The following is a 15,012-nucleotide window of genomic DNA, read 5'->3' on the forward strand; positions in this document are numbered from 1 at the left end:
GAGTCATGTGCTGCACGTGTTGTGTACAAATCGTCTAACAAACGTTCGAACTTCTGACATTGACTTTGGACAGCCGCCCTCCATATCGCCCCCCTACCGCCCTCTTCTTCCTTATCGGCCCCCAAAATCTTTCCACCGCCCCTAGGGGGGCGATATCGCCCACTTTGGGAACCACTGGCGTAACTGATAAGAGCCTTGCGGCCTGCGTTGAAGCAAATCAATAAATGCGTCGAAAAGCTATTAAATGTTGGGCCGGACCAAGAGGTGAATTTAACATGCATTAAGTATTAAATAAGGGCCCTTCACATGCGCAATTCAATAGTGTTAGCAGAAAGCTATATCATTAAGACGAGGACGTCACCAAAGTATTCAATGCCATCAACTTCTTCTCAGGTCTCTCGTTTTGTTCCTCTAACTTCAACTTCCCTAACCTATACTTAATCTCTCTAGTCGCTACTACATTAATATGGAAAAAAATATCTTATAAAACAGCCAAAAAGTAGGAAAAAACTCGTCAGAATAAAATCTTATACCTCCAATTATTAAATCATCTACAATGAATTGTTGGTAGTTAATAGGGATTCTGATATGAACATTTATGGGAGTTAACAGAAAGTTTCTATTTAGAGGACCATATAGTCGAGCAAATGGTATTTGATGCGTTTAGGTGAAGCTCATCATACGTAGAAGGGGAATGGATCTTTTGCCCCTCATTGGGAGATTTTGTGGGCTTGGTAAGGTAGTGAGGAAGGAAAGGGAAGAAGAGGGAGAGTAGGAGGCTTGTGCTTGTACACGGGGATAGTGCAGACGGTTAGTAAATCTGGCAAGTGTCGGTTGCTTGGTGACTATCCGGCAAGTAAGCCTGTACACGTGGAGAGTATAAGCTGCCGCTATCTTCTCGTTCGCGCCCGCCAGTGCGTTGTTAGAAGCCGTCGAGCGAGGTCTGTGAAATTGGATTGTAGGAACACGTTCAATAACTCTAGTCTGTACGTCGTTTTTATACTCTTTATTCTAGCCATTAAAAATGCAACGTCGGGAACAACTAAACCCTGACTAATAAAGTCTTCTTTCCGTTTCAAAATACTCGTTTCTCTCATCATTTTGTTGGAATAACCATCATGGCAAACATTATACTTCAATTCATATTTTTGGAATATTCCAAAGAATAATTGAATATCGTCTGGAATCCACTTTGTTGGGTTCTTCTTAGAACCATTATAGTTCAAACAAGCCATGATTTACTTGACCCAAGATACTTCACAAAAGCGGCACATATGCTCTCACCATGGCTGAATCAGCGCTACAGCCACATTTACAGTGAGGCATGTTGCGCGTGCGAACGAAGCGCGTGACGCTTCGGAAAGAACGAAGCGCCAATGATTCTTGCTTCAATCTACGGAAGTTTCACAGGATTTTTTGGGTAAAATGACATATATCTACCACAGGAATTATGCTTCACAAGTGCATGGTATAACTATCAATGAAGAATATATAGATAAACCTATGTACATAGATAAAATGTTAGAAAAATCACGCGCTTCACGAACAACGTAGTGCAACATTTTATCCTTCCTAATAACATTCAAAAGACAAAATTTGCAAAAATTATGTTAACGTTCGTGAAATTAAGAAGAATAGATGGAATAGCATTCCAAATTTGAGACTTGTATCTTATTTATGACGGGAGTTATAATTTGAAGAAATAATGAATAAACCTCATATGACTGGACGCGGCCTTACGGAGGTACGTACCTCAGCCTCTTAAGCATTAATAGTTTGTGTTAATATAGTACATTAGCATTGACCAAATCAACCCAGAATTTCAAAACTTCACCTTCACAGTGGTAACCTTTTAAAATTGGAGCTTGGAAACTGAACTTGTCGCCTAAATAAAACTTAATGCTTACAAAAAGGTATGTAGTAAGCTGATTCAAATAACTTCGCCTGCTTCGATGAAGGGGATGCATATAATTTGTTATGTTCATCTAAAGTTGAGTTCTTTTCTACCAGCCCATATCTCACCAGAGAACTTCTCGTCGGTATCCTTGATGTAGGTCTTCTATTTGATCATTATTCGTGGATCTTCAACGCCATATCTGAAACTTATAAACTGAAATATCAAACAGTAAACCCCTATACCTCAGTACACTGTACAGCACAGATCAGACGAAAAATAAAATATCAAAATATTGCTTTGACGGCATTTAAAAAAAATTGAATGAAGGGATCTTGCCTGCCTACTGGAAAGAAGCTCAAGTGACACCATTGTACAAAAAATATAACTCAGTACTCACTGCAGTGAGTGACAGAGAGCACATTTTCTCGTCGATGAAAACATGAAGTCACGGACGGAAAGACGGACATGGCGAGCACAATAGTGCATTTTTTCATAAATGAGAAAATGCGCTAAAAATGTGGCAAGAGCTGCTCGGGCAACTATCACCCTGTCAGTTTGACAAGTATCGTTTGCAACGTAATAGAATCTGTTGTGAGTAATCGATTGACAAATCATTTGACTGCTAATAATCTCTCAGACTGTCAACATGATTTTATTGCCAGGAGATCCTGTACCACTAATCTCTTGTCTACTCTGAACGAATTGACCCGCCTGCTGGACGGAAGGGAGCCAGTAGATGCAGTGTAATTCGATTTAACCAAGGCATTTGACAGTGTCCCACATGAGCGGCTGTTGCGTAAATTGAAGTCTTTGGGAACTGAGAGTAATGTACTCAAATGGATCAGATATTTCAGGTAGGTGGACGAAAACGTGTCAGTATTAATGGGACCGTATCAGACTGGGCTTCAGTGCGTATCGGGGTGCCGCAAGGGAGCGTTCTTGGGCCTGTTTTATTCGTTGCGTCTATAACATGTGCAGTAATGCCTGCACATTAAAAAATAACAGTCAATTGCAATAATTATTAACATGTGCAGTTGCCTGGACTGATACGTGGCAGCTGAGTTTTAATACTGACAAGTGTAAAGTCAGTAAGAACCCTTGGTAAGAACAATAAACAGTAAGATTACTGTATCTGAAGACATGGGTGCAACGAGAAAGTGATGATGTCAATGTCGACAATGGAAAAGGATTCATGAGTTTATGTCGACACTGAGTTGAAATTCTTCAAGCATAATGAAGCTCAAGTTAGTAAAGCCAATAAACGACTTGGACTGATCAGACGCTCATAAGAGTACCTATAGATGCAGAAGCGCTGAAGCTGTTTTTGTCGATCGTGTGCCCGAACCTAGAGTTTGGAAACGCCGTGTGTTCACTGAAACTTGAAAAGGACAAAAATTTAGTAGAGTGTTCAAAGACGTGCAAAAAGGATATTTCCGGGGTTAATGGGCAAATGATGTGAAGAAAGATAAAAGATTACGAATCTTACAAGTCTATGTTATCGACGTTTGCGTGGTATCCGACGTGACGACCTCAAGTATACCCACGGTTCATACAAGGTACCAGAAGGAGTCCTAGGATTTGAAACAAGAACCAACACCAGGAGCCACGGCTATAAACTAAAAAAACTGTGTTGTAACACATCCACGCGACAACATTTCTTCTCGCTTCGAGTCACCTACAAATGGAACGGCCTCCCTGATGGCATCGTTGACGCTCCGAGTATGAAAGCGTTCAATAAATAATAGACTAGTCCTTGATGAACAGCTGATCGTTGCGGTACACGAGCTGCAGTCTCACCTTGTTGAACAGCTGCTCTTTGAGGTACACGAACTTGAGTTCCAAATTGAGGAATTCAGAACACTGCGTCTTCCAAGATTTCCAGCTTCAATACAATAATTGTCCGTCAGCGGGGCAATAGTAGCAGGACAGGAAAATAACATTTTCACGTATCTTCTCTTTTTTCCTACATTTTTTCTTAATTTATAAGGCAATTAAGTACTTCGGTATTACAATGCGTACATTGTAATACATTTACTGCAGTATTACAATGCGTTGCGCGCTTGGGTTTAAATATAATTAACCGTTACTAGGAGGAGTTATTGAAAATTCATGTCAGATTTATTTCATTGAAGAAAACTTTTTTGTGAAGTTTAGCTCTATCAAACCTTTTTGTCAATGCTGATACGAAAATTTATTTTTAACAGTATTCCTAATATTTTTATTCGTTGCCAACACCCGACATGCTCTTATTTCAAAGAACACCACTTCTCTTTTCTTTGTTGCAACGTGCGAACCTTAACATCGTGACGGCGAGACCCGTCATGACGTTCATTAGACCGAGGAAGATGAGGAAGGGAAAAACCAGGAAGCTGAGGAAGAGGAATACCAGGAAGGTTAGGACTGTTGACGTGGCGTAGGCCGTGCCTGCCTTCGTGAGCTCCTCCCTGACGGACGAATAGTCGAACTCGCTAACATGACGATGGCAGCGTCGTCCAAAAGGCCACAAAGTTCGCTCTGTTGGACGGATATTAGTGAGGGACGTGTGACGTGTGTTTTGCTCATTTTTCATTACATAAGTATAATTACGTAGAGATTAACTTTCCATTCGCACACTTGACTAAAGGACAATTATTTTGTCCGGATTTTTCAGTAATTTTTTGAGATCTATAGGCAAAAAGCAAAATTTTCTACACTCCACTTTCAGACAAATAAATCAGTCATGTTATCCAAATAGTGACACAGTTTCTCACACACAGCACAAGTAGATGGCGAACGTAGTAGTACTGATGCACACTTTTGCCTGCCCAAACTGAACCTGGAAGCTGCATGGCTGTAATATAGCAGTATGAAAATTTCCTACTACTTGCATTCAGACCGCTAATATCAAGCGTGACCAGCTCTGAAGTGGTTATTAAATTTTTAGTAGCAGTCAGTTAGCTGATCCCGACTGGCGCACTGGTTCCCCTCTTATTGGATTTCAATTTCAACGCCAGGGATCACGCGCTTAGTCTCCTGAACTACAAGCTCTCTCTTTGTGCATCCGATGTGTCATAGCTCTCTCGTGTTCACTTCGCAATATTTTGTTACAGGGCATCCGATTTGCCTTAGTTCGCATCTGTTTGTCTAGACTGCCCTTTGATTTGTTACTTCACTCTTGATTTGTTACTTTAATAATTTTCGGTTTATCTCTAATATAGTAACTATAGATTGTCAGTGGCATTTCAAATTCCGTCTAACACAAGCTTTGATTATTAAAATAACAGGGAAGCGTCTTGACAGTTTTGTCATTGGTAGGCGAAACGAGAAGACCATGCGAACTTCCGAGGTGTCGCAACTAGTGATTTTAATATCCGAGGCTAATTGGTCACAATGGCTTACTTGGTCATCATCATCAGGCTGCAGGATGACGTTGAAACTGCCTAGCTTACTTGTGCATCATCGTCAGACTGCAGGATGATGTTGAAGCTGAGGCTGAAAGCGATAATTATGAAGCCGAGGGGAAAGACGAGCTTCAAGAAGTTCCATGACACGGAGCGCACCATAGTGATGATGTACTCAACGAACGGCGGCGCACGGCCTAGCACCAGCACAAACTGATACCTGGAACTTGGAAGCAAAAAATTTTACAAGATTTTAAATTGTCATTGGACAAGAAAACTATACGAAGTCAAGCTTCATCATCAGTTCGACACTCCTAGACACACTTTGCAAAGATTGGAACCTAAATTAATATTGACAAATAAGAGACCAATCAATTTTAAAATTACCACAAGCAGACAGAGACAGACTAATCTATTAAAAAAATTAGAGAGGACTACAACTGAACGCGTCGTTTAAACTAGACTTATGTTTTAAAGTTTAAAGGCATTCTAAAGTTCGTATTTCAGGCAGGCGGGAATCGTTTAAGCTAAAATTCTCAGGTCCATTTTGAAGACCGGGACACCGCAAGGCTCGGTATGAACTCTTACGGCCGAATGAGAGGGATGTGCAAATAGATTACATGGTAGATATTTTCTCAATTTAGCTCAGCCAGTAAATGAAGACCTGTTTTACAAACTTAATACCTGTTTTCGAAATTGATACCTGTCAATCGAACGACTAAGTAGTTACCAATACTCTGTGCCTTTTGATCGAATGAATAAGTATTTACACTCTTGATACCCGTTCATTGAACGACAAGCCTGTTACCCACGCTTATTCCTTTGTTCTCCGACTATAGCCTTCGTTATCAGACCATGCTGTTTATTGATGTTTTGACAACGAATTAACTCTTGGTCTTAAGACAGCAACCTTCGCTACCAGGCCTCTAGATACGTTTGCGACCACTATTATTATATATGTAGAGAAATAGTTATGCAATAGTTAAGTAAAAACTCAAATAGTTGATGGTGAGATGGCTCCTTGTCTCATTGATTGCTGTGAATTCATGTACTAAGTAACCCAGCCATTCGCATCTTCAGTGTTCGATATACATTGCCAACTTGACTGCATTGATTTTTATTTGAATTTAAATTACAGAAATTTGAAGAATTTTTAACTCAAAGTAAATTAATGAAGCTCACCATGCGGTGATTATCGTCCAAGCTGTGAGGTGTCGAGTAGCTGACAGTGACAGAGGTACCAAGCAGGCAACAGGAACTGCGATGACCAGGAACCATTGCAAGTAGTTCTCGATGCACTGGCAGTAACTTTCATACGTGAAGGCGATCTGTAAAAGATCCTTAGCCAACATGATTGTTGTGATTAAGAGTGAAAATGACATGCAGGCGGTGTGAGTACTTCGGTATACCGCAGTGTAGCGGGCCAACCTTGGCCGCGCATTAAACGCTGTGACGTTTCTTCGGCTGACAAAGAGTGAAGAGAATAAGTGCGTAGCTAGTTTTCTCGGGAAGCAAGAGAATAAGTGTGCGTAGCTAGTTTTCTCGGGAAGCAGCTGATCGCGAGTCAGCAGCCGTCTTTTACCTCAATAATCTCCTGAAATGTCTGCGATTTTAAATAGGCTAGGCATGTTGGCGAGCGTTTGTCAACTAATGTGCTTTTAGTTTATAGTTCTGTGTCGCGGCAGAGGATCCGTACGATACTAAAATATACTTGTGGCCTTCAAAATATCACTGATCAGTTGTAATTCCCGTACGTTTGGGCATGCAGGCAGATACCCAGAAATGACGTTTAAAGAGCGTGTTTGTCCAGCTACAGCAGAATATCTTCCTTCAGTTGCTTGGTTGCACTGGAGATGCTTGACGAGGCCAAGTTTTCAAGCACGCGCAAGATCTTCGACCCGTACACAAATGCAGCGAGGAGTATCGCATACATCATGTAAAGAACTAAATTCAGAAGGTAAATTAGGAATACTTTCCTCCTTGGCGTACAGGAAAGTTTGTTGAAGTGGATGTTTGATGGAGTTGCGAAGTTCTTGGCTCTGACAGACGTCGTATAGCAGCAAATCTCGGTTCTGCTGAACTTTAGTGAGCTCGCTGGGTGTCGGGCGCATCAGGAACTGGTAGTTCATCGCAAAAAGTGTAATCGTTTTGGTAAACGGGTTTGAGACGGAATTTTGATGCAGTTAACCATGGTTTTTCGAGTGTCTTTGCAATTAAAGCTTTGATAATCGTTCAATTTACTTGCATATCGTCATGATATCGATCATTCTATGCTCGCCGAGGTAAGCTCCATGTTCAAGAGGAATCGCCATGGCGTATTGATTTTACATTGCACCGGCGAAGTGGAGAGCCGTTTCATTATTGACTAACCTTAATTCCTCCTGGTTGAAATTTATAAAATCATCGTTTTCCCACAAGCGCTGCAGGCATTTTTTCCAATCGCAAGATTCTGTGCAATTAAGACCTTCGTTAATTTCCAGCACATTTTGGAGCAGGGAGAAACTCTTTTGCTCTAGGGTGACAATGCCGTTCTCCTGCATCTTATTGATGAGGAGGTTCACGATTGACACGTGACCACTAGCCAGTGCTCTGTGGAGGGCAAGCTCGTCGTTACTGTTGCTCGATCAAGGGTGTTCCACTGCCTGGAGGAGCGCCTCAACCCCGTCCGGCAGGAGCGATCCACCAGGTAGTACAGGACTTTCTTCGATCCAATTTAGCAGTTGGACGCTGGACAAACTTCCTGGGCGCCACTTACGCCTCTAAACACTACAACGATGACTGGTGTAGTATATGTAGGTAGAGGAGTTTCGTTGTCGCTGATCACTTAAATTTCGTCGCTATGGTGCTGTCGATGTTCGCTCCGTTCCGCACCAACATCTGGTAAAAAAATGATACCAATAAGACAGCGTTACTGGGCATTTTGCCTGCCGCGGTTCGCAAAGAAGTGATCTTCTCTTTATTCAATGCTTCTATGTCCAAATTCGAACACTTGAGCAAAGCATCAGCGCATTTTCCGACTTTTTCGGCACTCGGAGCAGTGGCCGCCGCATACGCCAGCCGAAGGAGTGCGGAATCTCCATTATTGCGTAGGTTCACATTAGCATCAATAAGTTAGGTGATGGCATCACTATTGAATTTCTTCGTGGCATAGTGAAGGGGGCGTATTCCATCGGCGTCTTGCGAGTCTATGCCGTTCGGGCAAAGGCTGACGTCCAACAGACCTTCAGGATCTCCAGGGCGTGGCTCTCAATAGCCTTATGGAGCGCTGTCTCGTGGTGTCTGGAGTATATTGCACATAGAAGCTTCACCAGCTCCAGGATCTCGTGCTCTCGCTGCTGCCGAAGATCCCTGGCGTCGTCCTTCTCAATGACCTCCAATATTTTCTCCAATTTCGGCACTTTTGCGTTGTCTGGTGCGAGTAAGCCGCGCTAATTTTCAATGTCGCCAGCCATAGTACCTACATGAAATAAATCAGTAATTTTAGTGGCCAAAACAGTTGGAGACTTCCCCTACAAGGGAAGTGGAAATCTCACTTTGCCACGAAACTAAAAGTATTCTGCTGACTATAAGATAGAGCATTTACATCTAATCTTGTAATCCAAATCTATCCTGTTTGTAACAGGTTATAAACATCTATTATGGCTGATGGGGGTCAAATAGCACCAGCCCCGTGACCAAATTCGTCGAATAATTCATCTTCTTCTACAGAAGTGTAGTCTAAAGTGGGTCCTTGCGTCTTCGATTAATTTAAAACGCAGAAAAAAGGTAAGCGTGTATCGAGGCGCACGTTAGACTTTGCGACGTGATAGGGAAAACGGTTAGACTAAAAAACCTTTCCTCCAGACACCTCAATAATGAACTTTCGGTCGATCCACATCTATGCACATTAATTTAGCAGCAGAGGTTGGAAACGTCTCCCTGGAATATCGCCATCCCTCTCTGCAATAACTCCGTTAGAAGTCTACAATATGTACCGAAGAGCTGGCCCAGCCACGGATGAGGTGCAATTGAACTACATTATTCAACTATGTTGAATAGTATATATATAATAAATATATATTAGAAATCTTTTACACGATCAATGCTAAGTAATTGTTCTTCGAACTACAGTGAGTACCTATTTTTCGACCAATACGCTATATTTATTCTACAAACAATAGTAGGTACCACTCTGCGTCATTTGGCGTAGAGTGTTCTGGAAGGGTCGCATGCATGGATTAGATATTGGTTAGAGACTTGCCTCGACGTGCCACAGTTTGCGGAAGCGTTGCAAGAAGCCTACTTTTTGCTCCAGTCTTAGGGTATTCAAGATAAAATCTCTACTTCCGAACCATTAACTGGGAGCGCATGCCAGAGGCTAACTTTGGCAAATTTTACACTTTACGTATTTATTTTACGTATTTATTTGCGTAAGTAAGAACGCCATAGGGCATAACAGCCTATGAAGTCCAGGGCTCAAACCCATAGCATCGAATGTCCAAAGACACAAAATAAACCTGCATAAGGTAAGTATGGCCATACTGCATCTGGCCAAACCTGTTCCGGCCTTATCTCTTCAGGCCTAACCTACACAAATTGCAACATTTCTCCACCCAAAACAAACTTGGGCGGACCTAACCAAACCTCATTGGCAGCAGGAAGTTAGAAAGGCGGTCTAAGTGTGCTGGTAAAGCCAGTCATTGGCAGCAAGAAAGTTGGGAGTCGGGACAGTGTGAATAGGTTAGGCCAGAAGAGCTTAGGCCGGAGTAGGTATAGCCGGATGATGAGGTGCCTGCTCACGCGCGAGCACGCACAAACATTGCCTGAAGACCTACTGCGCTATTATCTTTCGGCAGTGTGTTTCTTGTCAGGATTACAAAGTTCAAGCGTAGTCTGCGGCTTCTAGCTCTGAGGCGGAGTATAGTTAATGCATTAAAGCTGGGCCTTGGCTCCTGGCTGGGCTTAATGCTTTAAAGCTGGGCTATTCTAAGAGTTAAACTTGTGGCGTTCGACTGCGCCCTCCATAAATTTGCTCACAATACGCTGCAACATGGCACATTTGCCTGGTTAACAGCAGAAAGCGGCATGGTTGCCATTACCACCCCAAGCTTTTCTAATTTCCAAAAAGATATACTAAATTTCTGTGGATGAATAACTATCAATTGCAGTTACCTTCTTATCAGCAATTACCCTCACAAGCCCGTTACCTCCTGGGGCCGGATTATCAAAAAATCGCTAAGTACACGTAGCGACTTCCGTGTTGCGTAAGCGCTGCTTAAAAGACGTAACTCTAGCGGTGTTATTGTCAAAACTTTTGCGCGGGAAGCTACGTACAATAAGCTTTGCGCAATTTAACGCCTGGTCGGATGGGTCGTTGGTGGAGTTCAGTACAACTTTAGAATGGGTGAAGCGATTGTTAATCATTTAGTTACTTAGAATCTAGACTGTAGTGTCATACAAGTGTCTAGAGTCTAGACCAGGGGTCTCCAAACTATGGCCTGCGGGCCCCATCCGGCCCGCCACATAATTTCATCTGGCCCGCCGGATGAAATCGTAAAATGAATAAATAATTATTGTACGAATGGCATCGGAGAATGATCGAATTCGTACAATAGAGAAATTTTTTCGGAGAAATATTCAAAGCTGGGGCCTGCTGACTGGCGGCGCTCAGCCCGAGAGAATGAGAGAGTTCCTCTCTCTCGAGAATGTGACGTAAAAATACTAATACTGCTAGGTGTGTACATGTTGTGCATTACAAGCAATCGGTTGTGTATAACTGTATATTGTGGGGATGGAGGCCGAGTGGGGCTTCGATGCTTCCGTTTCAGGCAGCACATCACTGTACAATATTCATTTCTCTGTAGTTTGACAATACCTTTATCTTAGTTATACAAAATAGCAATAATACTATTGCAAATGAAATAATTTAAGATTTAAAAAAACAGTTTCAGAAACGATTTGCCGACCTTGATGCCAAAGCAAATGAAATCAGGCTCTTTCATAATCCATTTGACTGCAATGCTGAAAATTTTCCAACTCAGTTTCAAATGGAAATTATTGATCTCCAGGCAGATGGTAGACTGAAGGATATGTATAGAGAAGGAAATCTGATTGAGTTGTATAAATGCCTGCAGCCAGATCAGTTTACAAATTTGATAAAGTTTGCATGTAGTTTTGTGTCCATTTTTGGTTCAACGTACTTTTGTGAACAAACATTTTCTAAAATGAAGTATGTGAAATCTAATTATCGAGCAAATTTGTCTGATGATCACTTGAAATCAATTCTTACAATTGGCTAATCTAATCTGAAACCGGATTTTAATGAAATTTTGAAGTCAAAACGAAAGCATCATATGTCACACTAATTTCGTTAGATAAAACCAAAGACGGGCATCTATTTAGTTTACCCTGATTTTTTTCCAAAAAGACATGTTATAATTTTTCCATATTTATTCTTTAATATTTGAGTAAATAAAATTACTGGCACTGTTTTTTTATTTTGATTTTTCATACCATCGGCCCGCAAAAGTATGCGAAATATTTAATGTGGCCCGCTCATTAAAAAGTTTGGAGACCCCTGGAGCCTCGCTAGACAAAGCTATGCAGGAGCATATGTTCAGTCTTGAAATGTCTAGCACCTTACAAACCTTGTAATAATTAACGGTTGACAGGTAAAGTGAAGAGTGTAGCTGTTGAGTGACCGAAGCTGGAATAGTCAGTGTATTTTAATTTTAATTTTTTATGCGATTTATAGATGAGAAGTAAGAATACATGATTTTATAAATGAAGCGTGTTATAAAATTTGATTCAGTAATTTATGAACAATTCAGCAACTACATTTCTTTTCATTGCGATTTCAGGAAAAAAAAAATTAAAAATCTTGCGCTCGTTTGGCACGTTGAAGTATTTACCTAATAATTACCCATGATTCAGTAATTAAAGACTCTGAATTGGTATTTAACTTGACTGCAGATTATTTTTTTATCCTCGCTTAAAGTTCATGCACCTAATAAAAACACCAAAAAGGTCTAACTTACAAATTCTTTACAAAACAAGATCTGGCATAAAATGGAGGCGGCATTCAGGTTACATATAAACGTATTTGAAGAACTTTCTTATTGTACCCCAACTATGATTATACATGAACGCCATCTCATAATATAAGACATTTACACAAAAGATATAGTATTTTATAGTTTCATAATCTGCTAAGCTATGATTAGTTCTTCAAAAAAATTCTTGCATACAAAATATACGAAGTTAAAACTTCTTGAACAGAATAAAATTATTCGGCGAGCAATGATGACAATTCCGATGAATTTCGATTAAAATTCGATCATACATATATTATTATTATATGATCCTGGGACCAAATTCGTTACAAGTTTGATTTTGAAAATGCTATCATAACATTTTTTCTGTCATCAATTGGATACCATACACTATCTTGTTAATCTACTGAATTCTGGATCAGTTTTAAGCGTGAGCATGAAATGTTTCAAATTTCATGCTCACCTACCGTCATGCTCACCTACCGTCACCTCTCATGTCACACCTACCGTGATTAAAAAATACTTCATTGATAAAACAATAGTAACAGGGTTCTTCGCATGCATCAAAGTTCCATTGTCGCATGACAACAAACATTGTTCTGAAGTTTTCGCTTAAGTTCAAGTTAATGTAAAATGGTGTAAAAAGTATTCAATGAGACACATGTTAGTTATGTTATGTATAATAAAAAAGTTGTTTGTATTTGCCTTAACTACAACGTAAAATAGTTATCATTGAACATCGACAGGGAAACACAAAATATAAGAACTGGATTCAATATTTTATTTTTGTCGTAGATTCACGGTGCATTACTTTTAAAATCAGTTCATTGAAATTTGATGAATTAATATGCGCTGGATAAATGTACTCATTAATTTTAATCATCCATCTTCCCTATTTTGTTTTGTTTAATCTACATATGTTATTAAGTTCTTTTGTGTCCCTAATCATAAAAATATTTTGTCGTAACATGTTAACAATAAAACATGTTTAATATAACAAATAATCAACAAAAATAAGATAACAAATAACATGATCAATTTTAATAGACAGACGAGAAAAACATGTGATAAACACGATGTTCGTTTATTTTCGCGAGCGCTGACGAGATTCCATACTTGGAGTGACGATATTCTGACGCTTTTCTTCGATGACCGGCGTAAGGAGGAAGTCTTGCACTTCCAGCGGCAAGCAAGCCAGGATTGTCATGATGATCTTAGCGTGCGTGCTCGGGTTGTAGCAGAGCTGTAATTAACACAAGGAAGGTAATACAAAATCTATGCTTAATTTATATTCCTTAAAACGCATACATTTAGGAGTAAAACATTAAATTAAACTGATTCTGGGGAAAGTTACATATAATTATAACATAATTAATTACGGATAAAAATTCTTTAATTTACTGGGAGAAGAACCTAAAGAGAAATAAAAAATCATCATAAACTAACCTGAGGACGAACACTCGCCACGGCGTTATCCAAATCATAAATAACTTCGTAAAGCTTATCCGCTGGTATCTGGTTTTTCAGGACAAAATCCAAAAGAACTTGGATGCGAGCGTCTCTGAAACGCTCTCCCAGCGCTTCCTTCACCTCCACAGGGGCTGAGTCCCACATTCGCAGGTAGTAACTCGTAAGAAGATTTATTGAGTGTTGTAATGTGATGGATATTTTATTTGTGTTGGTTACCGATAAAAAGAATATAATAAGCAAGCCACATCAGTCTCAAGCTCTTCATTACAATATTTTAAAGGATAAAATGGATTACCATAACGGATAGAAAATTTTCATGCGAAAATCAAGAAAACTTTTCAAAAGCAATAATTGATTTGGCTTTTCGAAAAAATTTCAGCACGAATGTTCCAAATGTTGAGAAGGGTAGGGGTTTTGGGTGCAATTACATTTGCTTAGACGCTCCTCGAACTAGTTTTTTGTTTGAGAAAGCACAACAGAGAACGAAAACGTCGGTCCAGCCTATTTAGGGTAGACTGATGAAAGGTACACGCGGTATCCCCATAACATAGTGATGACATAACATAGTGATGTCGGCACTAATGAGTAGGCCTGATGTGGCCTGTCGCTGGTGTTGCCGTGTTGCACCATCACTCAGACACATCGTAGGAATAAGTGCATGTTTAATGCTGCATCTTATACATCGATCCAGACTTCTTAATCTTATATGCACATGGGGAAGGTATGCTGATTATGTATGCTTATTATGTATGTTGTGTAATGCATTTTTCGCTTGCTATTATTCTTACGTGTAACGTGCATTCAAAGTTCGTTTGAACCAGACGCCACGATGACTGACTGATTCGTAGAATAATAATGTTCGCTATTATTCATCACAACATCATGATCCGACTAATACTCCCCCGAACCGACTAGTCCTCGCTTGAACCGACTATTTCGAGGCGACAGAAACCTACTAATTAAATCTTGATCATTTTTGTAATCATGTAGTATATTGGTGTGTTCTTCTTTCCTGAACTGATATATTTTGGTGCAACAAGCAAAGATTTTCTATAAAGCAAAAACTGCAAAAATTTGCCTTCTTAACAATTGTGTAATTGAAGATAAAGTTGAGAATTTCAGAAAGGGTGGCTTCGAGACAGGGCTTCTTTATTGGTTTTATTTCACTGTGAAGAACTATTATTATTTTTATCTTCCAGTTTCCACAGACTTGGATCCCGCTATAGAAATAGTA

The 15,012-nt window shown here is 40.1% G+C and overlaps 1 pseudogene; it reads right to left on the reverse strand.

Annotated features, from left to right (window-relative positions):
* Nucleotides 1-3,643: 3,643 nt before the first annotated feature.
* LOC125179032 lies at nucleotides 3,644-9,457 on the reverse strand (annotated as a pseudogene).
* Nucleotides 9,458-15,012: the final 5,555 nt, after the last annotated feature.

This window comes from Hyalella azteca, unplaced genomic scaffold, assembly GCF_000764305.2.
Source record: "Hyalella azteca isolate HAZT.00-mixed unplaced genomic scaffold, Hazt_2.0.2 contig14620, whole genome shotgun sequence".
Lineage (NCBI taxonomy): Eukaryota > Metazoa > Arthropoda > Malacostraca > Amphipoda > Hyalellidae > Hyalella > Hyalella azteca.